Raw genomic sequence first — 11,682 nt, forward strand, 5'->3', positions numbered from 1 at the left:
GCAGAAAACACCATCAGAGCACTCCTGACATATGGTTGTCAAATGTTTAGTCGGAATCTGCTTTCTTGTAGCTTGAAGCCATTGGTTCGAGTCCTCCCCTCCAGAGCGGGAGAAACCAAGCTTGTTGCCTCTTCCATGTGACAGCCCTTGAGATATTTGGAACATGGCTACTGTATCTCCTCTCAGTCTCCTCTTTTCCAGGCCAAACATACCCATCTCCTTCAACCACTCCTCATCAGGCTTGGCTTGTAGAAGGCTTGGCATTCCTGAATGTGAAGCCAAGTTTTTTGAGAGAGTTGAAGGCTGATGTAGACATCATCTTCCAGTGATAACAAAACTGGGCATTTGACAGTGGTGCCCATCACTAGAGCATCCCCAGCTACAAGACGTGTACTGAACATGCAAAGCAGCTCTGTTGAAAAGTCTTAGGTTTGCAGCGATACGAAAGTTCTGCTGTGGCTCATTCACACATGCCAGCCCTTGCTGGGTGTGGCTGTCATTCGCAAAATGCTTGCATGTGCGAACAAGCCACAGCGCATGGCATGACTTCACATCCTGCCCTTCTTGTTGAACCTTTTCAAGTTCTTGATCTTCATACACTTGAGGGTCGCCTCTTGTAGACAAGCATCTCATTGTTCCCACAACCCTCTCACCTTCAGGCTGAAGTCATCCATTTGTTTCTGGGCTGCCCAAATTAATGCTACTCTCAGCCTAACTTCAAGCACCCTTTGCAGGTAACCAATTCAGTTCTGCTGAGCTGGTTTAAATCTCCCCCCAGTCTGGAGACACATCAGGGGACCAGGACGGCTTTAGATCCTTAGGATCCATACCATTTCTTGGTCCTTCTCCAGCATGCCCCCAGTAGATCCTCAGAGCCCTGGGGAATGGGGACCTGGCTTAAGATCTCTGACATCAGAGCTCTGCCTCTGGTGTCAAAAGAGGGAGAGACCACATAACCTATTGGTTGTATTCAACTGACTTTTACCCACAGTTAACCCCTTGAACGCGGGTGGCGCTGTGGGTTAAAGCCTCAGCGCCTAGGGCTTGCCGATTGAAAGGTCAGTGGTTCAAATCCCCGTGGCGGGGTGCGCTCCCGTTGCTCGGTCCCAGCGCCTGCCAACCTAGCAGTTCGAAAGCACCTCCGGGTGCAAGTAGATAAATAGGGACCGCTTACTGGCAGGAAGGTAAACGGCGTTTCCGTGTGCGGCTCTGGCTCGCCAGAGCAGCGATGTCACGCTGGCCACGTGACCCGGAAGTGTCTCCGGACAGCGCTGGCCCCGGCCTCTTGAGTGAGATGGGCGCACAACCCCAGAGTCTGGCAAGACTGGCCCGTACGGGCAGGGGTACCTTTACCTTTACCTTTACTATTTGTCGTCTTCTGTTTGAAAGTCTTTCGGGTGAGTAGACTAAGTTTGCATCGTCACCTTCATCCCTCTCCTTTGTCGCTTGCTTTGGTGTACGTCTCAAATCATTTCCCTGCCCTTTGTGCATCAACTCACTACCTTCTCTTTTTCTCATCCAACGCTCTCCCAAAACCTCTGTGAGTACCCTTACATCAATATCTTTTTTTAAAAAAATAAAGTTTTTTATTTATACAACAAGAAAAAAGGGGAAAAAACACAAATACCAAATTACACACAAATTACAAAAATAACCATAGACACATAATTTTCTTAGCAAACAATAAAACACCTATTGGTCTTAACACTAAAGACCCAACCTCCCGTCTATTCCATATTTCAAATTCATATTACTTTTTGCCAATACACACTTTTATCATAATTAAACTTATTCTCAATAAATCTAATTTCTTATATCTACCTTGCAACTATTACTGAAGTTCCTTGAATGCTGCAACATAATTTAAACTACTATATTTATTTTTCAGATAATCTTTGAAAACCTCCCATTTTGAAACAAATTCCTGTTTTGATTTATTCTTTATTTTTTCTGATAAACCATCTAATTCAGCATATTCTGTCAGCTTTTGGATCCAATCTTGTATAGAGGGGATTTCATTACTCTTCCATTTTGCTGCGATCAAAACTCTTTGTAAAGAGTTTTTACATCAATATCTCTCTATCGCCCTCTTTGACAGTCAATTGTCAGTCAACACCTTCCCACACCTTTAATCCGTCTGCCTGAATTAAGTCTCTTTGAGAAGGGACCCTGCTATTTCAGTGTGCATACAATCGGTGCTTTTAAAATGTTACATGGTGGCTGCAATGGAAAAGCAACACACACTCCCTTTAGTATGTTGATTGGGCAATGGAACCATCAGGTGGGGTTGGAGGAAAGTTTAAATTAGGCATCATTGGCAGCAATTGTGCTCAGATCTAGAGAAATGTGAGAAGAGGTGGGTGTGGAGCTGACTATTGGGTTGCGATTCATGGTAAATTGGTGCCCTGGCTCCACACACACATATACACATACACACACAAACAAACATTGCTTACCCAAAGTGGTGCTTAACATTTTCCAAGAAGTCTGGTGGAAGGACAAAGCCCTAGAAGCAAATAACACATGTGACCATGTCCTCATGTATATCCAACTTTTACATTTTCTTTCAGTGTTGAAAGTTTAAAAACAAAAAAACAAAAAACAAAAAACCACAAAAAAACAGATTACATGCTTTTTATTAAGGCAAAACAATGTGCTTGTGAATTTGTGATATTGCTGTTATTTTGTAAATGTTTAAGAAAAAATGTATTTAAAGTTGGATAGCCATTCTGTGCTGGGTTTTTAACTCTGACTGGTGCATACACTCTAAACATCAGGGACCTACTGTACATACAAAACAAACAGCTACAATCTACAGCTACTGTAAAACCTAGATTCACAACTTTTACTGTAATTGAAAACCTTGCACTGTAATGGTTATTGTTTAAAAAAAACTTGTCAGAAATGATTTTGTATCTTTGATTATTATATATCTGAAATTTTAACATATTTGTATACTTGCCATGATAAACCAGGGGGAAAGCATTTGACACAGTCGAATTTCCTTTGTGTGATCCAATGCATGCATTGCTTTAAGATGTGGGTGGGAGGGAGATGGGTGGAGACAACAAATTAAAAAGGTGACCCAATTCATCAGCTTAAAAAAGAAAAAAGAGAAGCTTAAATTCCAAGCCACACACTGGTTCAACTGACGCTACAGCTGAAAAGATGAACCACCAACAACAGTAAACACATCATGTTATCCTTGCAATTCCTTATCAGTGTGGTATTGTCTAGCTATATTTCCCAACAGTGCATCATGGGTAGCTAAAAAAAATAAAATTCAAGCCGATATGAGATCTTTGAAATCACACACGACCACAAATTGATTTCCTTTGTCTTCCCAAGCCAACTTTTGATTTTGAATAAAAGGACTTGGAATCAACATGATGTCATAGTTCTTCCTGCTTTTCAATACCAATACACTCTGCGTCCAAGCGTCTTGTTTCGTAGTGAAGAGAATTTTTGACGTGGAGACAATTTTGAGACGATTTTCTTCCTGCTTTCCTTTCCTTCTTTTCTTTTACCCTACTGTGGATTAGGTATTATTTCCATATGATCTTACCCATTTCGTAGAAAATACCGTTTTCCCCTCCCTCGGCCTGCTTCCCTCCTTCCTCATGTCATTCCATCTTTTTTACAAAAGAAAAAAATATATATATACAAACAAAGGAACAAATACTCTTTTTCTTTTCTCTCTTTCTCTCTCTCTAGGATGTGTAATGTTGTGTTGTCCGGATTCTGTATAAAAAAAAAATATGTATATGATGATGTATCTGATATTTGGCAGCTCCTGGCTGCAACTTTAACCAATATAATTAACAAAGAAATGCATAATGTTGGTGTTTTAAAAAGTTTTAAAAAAAACCTAGTTAAGATGTTTGTGTAAAATTGCATGGTTTAAAATGTACTTAGTGCATTGAGAAATGTTGTTGAGTTCCTTGGTGAAGGATGGTTTGCTTTTTGATTCTAATGGTGGTTGGTTTGTTGATCAGAGTATCCTCTATACCGTATGTCTTGCTTTATTTCACATCTTCCCCCCCTTTCTTTCATTTTGTGTCCCTCAAGACCTTGCATAGCATTTATCTATCAATATATGTAATACTGTTCCTTAAAACCAGGTTGTGGAAACATTTCGTCTGGGGAAAAAAAGGATTTCGCATCATGCTTTGAATTCAGTTGCATTGGGGTTGTTGTTTTTCTGTAACAAAGATTCAGGTCTGAAGCACCTAGCTACTTCAATAAGCTCCTTTAGCTTTGGAAGGAATGCACATTATTATATTTATGTATTTATTAATTAAAAAATGTTTCTGTGCCACTGGCCTGCCAGAATATCCAAAGCAGGTTACAGCTGTAAATATTCTTCGTACAGCATTAGAAAGCGCAACAATGCCATTTAGGCAGTGCAACAATGGGAAACAGCTTATAAACATCTCATAAACAAATCAGGAAAATTTACCAATAGAAGCAGCACCTACCTATCACTAACACACCCAGAGAATTCAACCTCTTAATGTCATCAAAATAGTAAGGATTAGTGCCTGTCCAACATGGCTGAAAACAGTTTTCCATAACCAGGGCAATATCACCCCTTGAACATCACCCAGCTAATGTCTGAAGGTGTGAGCCTTTGGAGAATGAACTCCTCACTGCATATCCTCACTTTCATGGACACCATGTATCTGTGATCCTGATAGCGGACCACAACTAAACAGATGCCATTTTTAGAGGCAATGAACAAGATTTCCACACTGGGGTTAATTCTATCCATTCATCCTTGCAATTTCCCTTAGATTGTGATGATGACTAGGCATGGGCAGGTAGACGCCTACCTATACACCCCAGAAATAAGATGAAGCAGATGGAATAACTTCCCAAATGTCCATGGAGCACCTGAGAACTAATTCTGACACTCCAGTAGCTCTCCTGGCCAGAACCAAGACTCTGGCCTATGAGATTGTTGTTTTTTTTTATTCTGGGGCCAGAAGGTCTCAGAACTTGCTTCGGTATTTAATTTGCCCAAAAGGTTTGCTGGTGCAAACAGACACACATACTTAAATCCACTTGAAAACCTTGAGTTTTTCAGAATTATTGCACTACTCTACCAGGAACCTTTGTGAAAGGCGACTGCACCAATTGAAAAGAGACTGTGTCTAAGCCACAAAAGGAAGGCAGTTTTAAATTTGTTGAAACACCACAGAATTATCTTCAATCCCAAATAATCCCTGGGTTTGGATGATTGGTTTCGATCGCAGATAATTCTATAATGTCAATATTAAGAAACAAACGTCATTGCAGGGAACAGCATAAAGTTAACAATAAAACTACATCCATAAAGCGAAAAACAAAAAATCATTTTAGGAGTTCAGCAAAGAGCTATCTGTAATCCAAGGAAAGGTGTAATTCCAGGGGTTCCTAAGAAGTGTCTTTGATGGGTAAATTGTTTTCCAAAAGTTGTTTTTTTTAATGGCAGTGCAGGGATTGCCAGATTTTAACACTGATCCAAGATATAAGGGTAATGATCTGGCCCTGGGGTGAATTCCTGGGGTGAATTTACATGATCAGAGTACCTACCCTGAGATAGTTCCTTCAAAGGTTGCTTTCCTGAATCAACAAAATATTTATAAAAGCTGCAGGGGATCCCAAAAGGTGGACAGTTAATAAAACAATGGCTTACTGAATAAAATGAATAGTAAAACAATTAATTGGGGGAAGGGCAGAGATGTTTAAAAGCAACATAAAATATCACAGAGAATGTAAAAGCTCAGTCTGACTGAGGTAGTTTCCTATATAACCAGTGATAAAAGATCATGGCACTAATGTAACTCTCTTGATTCACAATCATATAGTAGAGAATGACGTTCTGCCTCGGGGTGTTCATAATAACATGGTCTCCTGAGGTCAAAATAAACTCTCTGACTAGCATGCACTATCCAAAGATGAATGATGCTGAGGCTAGGGACATAGGATTCTGCCTTCTGCCAGATCAGACCATTGGCCCATCTTGCACACTATGGTCTACAGTTATTGGCAAAGACTCTCCATGGTTTCAGAAAAGGAGTTTCTCTCACCTGAAGACACCAGGGAATGAACCTGGGACCTCCATTCCAGGCAGCTGTGGTGTACTGGTTAAGAGCGGTAGTCTCGTAATCTGGGGAACCGGGTTCGCGTCTCCGCTCCTCCACATGCAGCTGCTGGGTGACCTTGGGCCAGTCACACTTCTCTGAAGTCTCTCAGCCCCACTCACCTCACAGAGTGTTTGTTGTGGGGGAGGAAGGGAAAGGAGAATGTTAGCTGCTTTGAGACTCCTGAAGGGGAGTGATAAAGCGGGATATCAAATCCAAACTCCTCCTCCAAACTCCTCCTACCATTGAGTTACAACTTTCCCCTAAGGAAAAAGCGCAAGTGGTGCAGGAGCATAAAGAATCCCCAAGGCCTAAAATGGAATGCTTGCAGGGATTAGACATCAGTCCCTCAAGGAAGGAACAAAGGAAAGCTATCTCTGGTTCCTTCCCAGCTCCCTGGTCATTTTTCTTCCATTCCTGACTCCTAGAAAGAGGCTGGCTACTCAAGAAGAAGAAGAAGAGTTTGGATTTGATATCCCGCTTTATCACTACCCGAAGGAGTCTCAAAGTGGCTAACATTCTCCTTTCCCTTTCTCCCCCACAACAAACACTCTGTGAGGTGAGTGGGGCTGAGAGACTTCAAAGAAGTGTGACTAGCCCAAGGTCACCCAGCAGCTGCATGTGGAGGAGCAGGGGAAGCGAACCCGGTTCACCAGATTACGAGTCTACCGCTCTTAACCACTACACCACACTGGCTCTCACAACAATTATTGGTGCTTTCTGGACCTCCTCAGCGTTTTATGTCAATGAAGGTTCAAAAAGCAGTTGGGGGCTCGAAAGGACATTGGGTAGCTTCTGTTACTACTCTGAATTCTTCTCATCTGATCCTCCAGATTAGGTGAACTTCCCCTATTGCCCTGCTGTATCCCAACAGCATGAGAAGATTGGGAAGGTTGGAAATGATAGATAGACAGACAGATAGAAGATAGATGATAGATAGATAGATGATAGATAGATAGATGATAGATAGATAGATAGATAGATGATAGATAGATGATAGATAGATAGATAGATAGATAGATAGATAGATAGATAGATATGATAATACAGCTCTATTGTGGAACTTTCAGAAGATGTTCCCTCTGCTGGAATCAACTTAGAAGGCCACGCAATAATATACTTTACAAGCTCATCTATGAGAGATGCTCTATAAGGAACATTCTGTCTTTTCAGAGACATCTCTTTGTGACAGGGAGGAAGAAAGGTGAATTTATTTATTTGGACAACATTGTATACTGCCCAATAGCTAACATTCTAATGTTAATTTATAAGCCATAAAGGAAATTAAAACAAACAAGGAACACATAATCACACACACCAAACAGGTAAACCATATAAAACAGCATTAACTAGCACTAAAAGTTCTGTAAGATAATAGAAGGCTCTTCATCTAGTGCCCAAGGACTGTAGCAAGGGCAGCAGGCGAGCCTCTGTGAAGTCCTGTAACTGGTTTGTAACTCTTTTCCAGTTTGTTTATGAGAAATGTGCTGGGGAAGAGTTAGCTTCCTAGTTTCAGCACCACGGACAGCAGATTGCAGCCTCCCTGTTTAAACTGTTGAGTCCGCTGTTTCCTCTGCAATGGCACCTCTTGTCTTTTCCAGATATCATAAACAGTTCTGCAACCACTAACAAGAGTTGAAAAAAAGCTTTATTTCATGCCGGCCCCTGGTGAAATTCAGGTAACTGGAGCAGTTCCGTGCTGCATCTACCAAAAGTTATCACATCCTGCGAATATGTGATGCGGTTAAGCAGTTGCTGAGCTTCCATCCTGCAAGATAAATAATAATAATGACGACTGTTCTGAATGCCCAACCAGTAGTTAATATAAAAACCCTTTAAGATAGGCCAATATTATTTTCCAGTCATTTCAGATTTGAGTTTTCCCTCAGGCCGCTTAGATGGATTTCCCTACTCAGTGCTATTTTCCTGGAACAAGAGATACCAGAACTCACCATCAGCACCTCCCTTGTTGTCTTGTAATGGCAATGGTGAGTTCTGCCTGGAAAAAAAGCCTTGCCCCTACTTGTGGCTCACAAAATAAGTCATATCGTGGTGTACAAGATCTTAAAAAACAACAACCCTGCAGTCCCTGGCATGGAGTAAGATGGGAGGAGAGGTTGCTCATTTTCTATTATTAAATAGTGTGTAAACAAGTTATTGGGACGCAGGTGGCGCTGTGGGTTAAAACCTCAGCACCTAGGACTTGCCGATCGAAAGGTCGGCGGTTCGAATCCCTGCGGCGGGGTGCGCTCCCGCTGCTCGGTCCCAGCGCCTGCCAACCTAGCAGTTCGAAAGCACCTCCGGGTGCAAGTAGATAAATAGGGACCGCTTACCAGCGGGAAGGTAAACGGCGTTTCCGTGTGCAGCTCTGGCTCGCCAGAGCAGCGATGTCACGCTGGCCACGTGACCCGGAAGTGTCTCCGGACAGCGCTGGCCCCTGGCCTCTTGAGTGAGATGGGCGCACAACCCCAGAGTCTGTCAAGACTGGCCCGTACGGGCAGGGGTACCTTTACCTTTACCTTTTTAAACAAGTTATTACACGTGATGTGTTGTTGAGATGTTTTCAGAATGCATTTAAATATGAAATACAAAAGTGCAGGAAGTCAGAACTGTAAACGATGCAAGAAAGTAGGATTTGGAAAGAACATGGGCAGGGGATAGTTTGAGATTTGATTCCTCTACACCATGGGAACAATCGGATAGGAACCTCTGGGGCTAAATCACAGAGCCACCTCAGCACACATGCAGAGCATCTGAACATCCCAAATCGGCCACTATCCTTCAAAATTGGCCACTGCCCTTCAAAAGGGTGTCGCCTGCCTGCCCACAGCACTTCAGACTGAGGCTGAAATATAAAAGTCTGCAAAATAAGTTCTGAAAGATAAGAACATTTGGAAGAGTCCGCTCATCTAGTTCAGCATTCTGTACTCCCAAGACTTCACTGTTCAATAAAGCCCATCACTGTTTCCAGGCTGGTCCAGATGTTGGTAAACTTGTTTTATTACAGTTTATTGCACATACCACCACCCCTCCAATTTCATGCAGGAATTCATGCATGAGTCAAATAGCTTGATTTCCACAACTTATTTAAAAGGGGGGGGGGAGGAGTGGAACAGTCAGAAATCCTGTGAGCCGCACTTCTGTGCTCACACAACCTACAACATGCTGGAAAACAACAGACACAACAGCATCTGACCTGATCCTAAACTTCGTCTATTATTGGAACATGCAGGTAGATAAATGCACATCTAAAATGTCAGGTGTGTGAGACAAATGCAGGTTTGGAAATTCATATCAAACAGGTATAGTCGAGTTCACTTTCGGGAACAAACCTGGTTTTTCTGCTACATCCCATGAGAAATGCCCACAGATAGGTACATGGTCCTGTGAATGCCTTCTCTGATACAAATAGGATTGTGGTCTTATTTGGGGAAACAGAAAAAAGCCCTGATACAGGTTGGTGTGAAAGTTGTCCTCTACATCTGTAACCTCAATCCCAAATGCTTTATCTATTTTCTTTTAAGAATTTTTCTAAAGGCCCATAACTTGAAAATATTTGTGGTGCTGCACAAAATGAATAAAAACAAATTGTGAAGTCTAAGCTATAAGAATGCTTTGTAAAACTAGCCTGAACAATATTTATCCAATAACACTACCTTGAAAAAAGCTGGTGGGGAAAAATATTGCTTAAAGAAAGTCTTGATGAGGCACCTAAGAGAATAAATTGTTAGTGCCATACTAATTTCTAGGGCAAAGTGTATCCCAAAGTGTAGGTTTGCTACAATGCTAATACCCTAGGGACTTGCTAAATGGATCTCTGGGGAAATGTGGTACCCATAGGATGACCTCACTTGATCTCTCGCTCATTGCTTGGAGGTAAGAACCATTGGGTTAGATCCAGGTGGGAATCATAAAATTGGAATGATTTTCAAGGTCATCTAGTTCAACATCAATGCAGGGAATCCGGAGGTCAACCATCCCCAGTAGGGACTGACCAGTCTCTGTGCTTGAAGACCTTCAGTGAGTTAGAGCCCCCACCACTTGTCAAAATTGATTCCATTCTCAAATTACTCAAGACTAATTCATTTAACATAGCCTCCCCCTAAAATCAACAGAAGTTAGCTCTGACTTTACTGAAGTCCCACTGATTTCATTAGGAACTAAGAGCCACTAACTAATCCTGGATCCCAACAATTGTTTTCCATGGAATCAGTCAGGGGTTGCCAACCATTTTGGGCCCAGGGAGCCTCAAACGGGATGAATTACTGTGGACACCACACATGTTGCAACTCTTCTCTCCTAGCTTTAGCCCCTTTGCTTCCCCCCCCCCAGCCCCCAAAAATCGCAACAACGCGACAATTAGGCTGGAAAAAAAGCTTTTGACTGGGTAGTCTTCTTTCATTGGATTAAAAAAAAAATCCCCTCTATTTAGCTAACTATAGCTTCTTGCTTCAGACCTTAACTTCCATAACTGCCTCTTTCCCTGTTCCATGTGTAAGGTGTTTTAATTTTCCTTTAATTTCTTTTTCTGCACTTCCGAGACTAGTCCTTTTTAAAAAATGCAAAGTGTGAATTGTTGTCATCAGCTTCATAATGTTCATTAGGTTTTATCTTTTTTTCTGCTCTCCACCAAGTTATTTTCAATGAAAGTCAGTGGCTGTCTTCCCTTGGACACTAATGAATGTATATATCGTTAAGTGGCAGAATACACAGGAGAGTGGTTGAGTTAAGGATTAGAGGGGATTTGGTAAAGCCTGTTTATTTTTTTAAAATGAGTTAAAGCATTTAATATTTTACCACCATTTACGTGGTTTTGGGGAACCAAGATTATGTCAAGATCTCATACCAAAACAAGCCAAAATCTGTCTGAGTTGAGCGTCTCTTCTTCCACAAACCATATTTTAGATGATACTTTAAATGTCATTTTAAATGTTTTATTGAAACATGTACTGATGAAAAAAAGAAACAAACACAAAAAACACAAAAAAACAAAATGTCATCTTGACAAAAGATTTATACATGACTCAGAAAGTATTTATTTCAATTTTGTACCTTTCCATTTTAATACATTATACTGTATTGATTCAACTGAGATAATATAAACAGTTCATTTTAATAATATCATTGTGTGTGGCTGATTATTTCTCTCCACCTGGTTCTTCCCGTGAATGCTGATAAGCTTCACAAGCCTCAGATGGGAACAAGTTCATCGCAGGTAAGGGGGGCGAAAGGATATTAACCAAGAGGGAGGGATGAATCTGTAAATTTTGATTTCTCTCTGCTTCTCATTTTCCCAGTCTCAAATTCAGTTCTCTACATTTCTGTAGCATTTTGCCTTAACGATTTAACAATCTCATGAAAATTCATAAGCATTTCAATGCAAATGTCTCCTAATAAACACACATAGCGTTCGTATTAATAATAACGTAGAACGCCCTTCCACCAGATGTCAGGGAGATAAACAACAATACAATTTTTAGAAGGCATCTGAAGGCGTCCTTGTACAGGGAAGTTTTTAAATGTTCAATGTTTTACTGTGTAGTGTATTTTGTTGGAA

The sequence above is a fragment of the Podarcis gaigeae genome (assembly GCF_964106915.1).
Source record: "Podarcis gaigeae genome assembly, chromosome: 3".
In the NCBI taxonomy this organism is placed as follows: Eukaryota; Metazoa; Chordata; class Lepidosauria; order Squamata; family Lacertidae; genus Podarcis; species Podarcis gaigeae.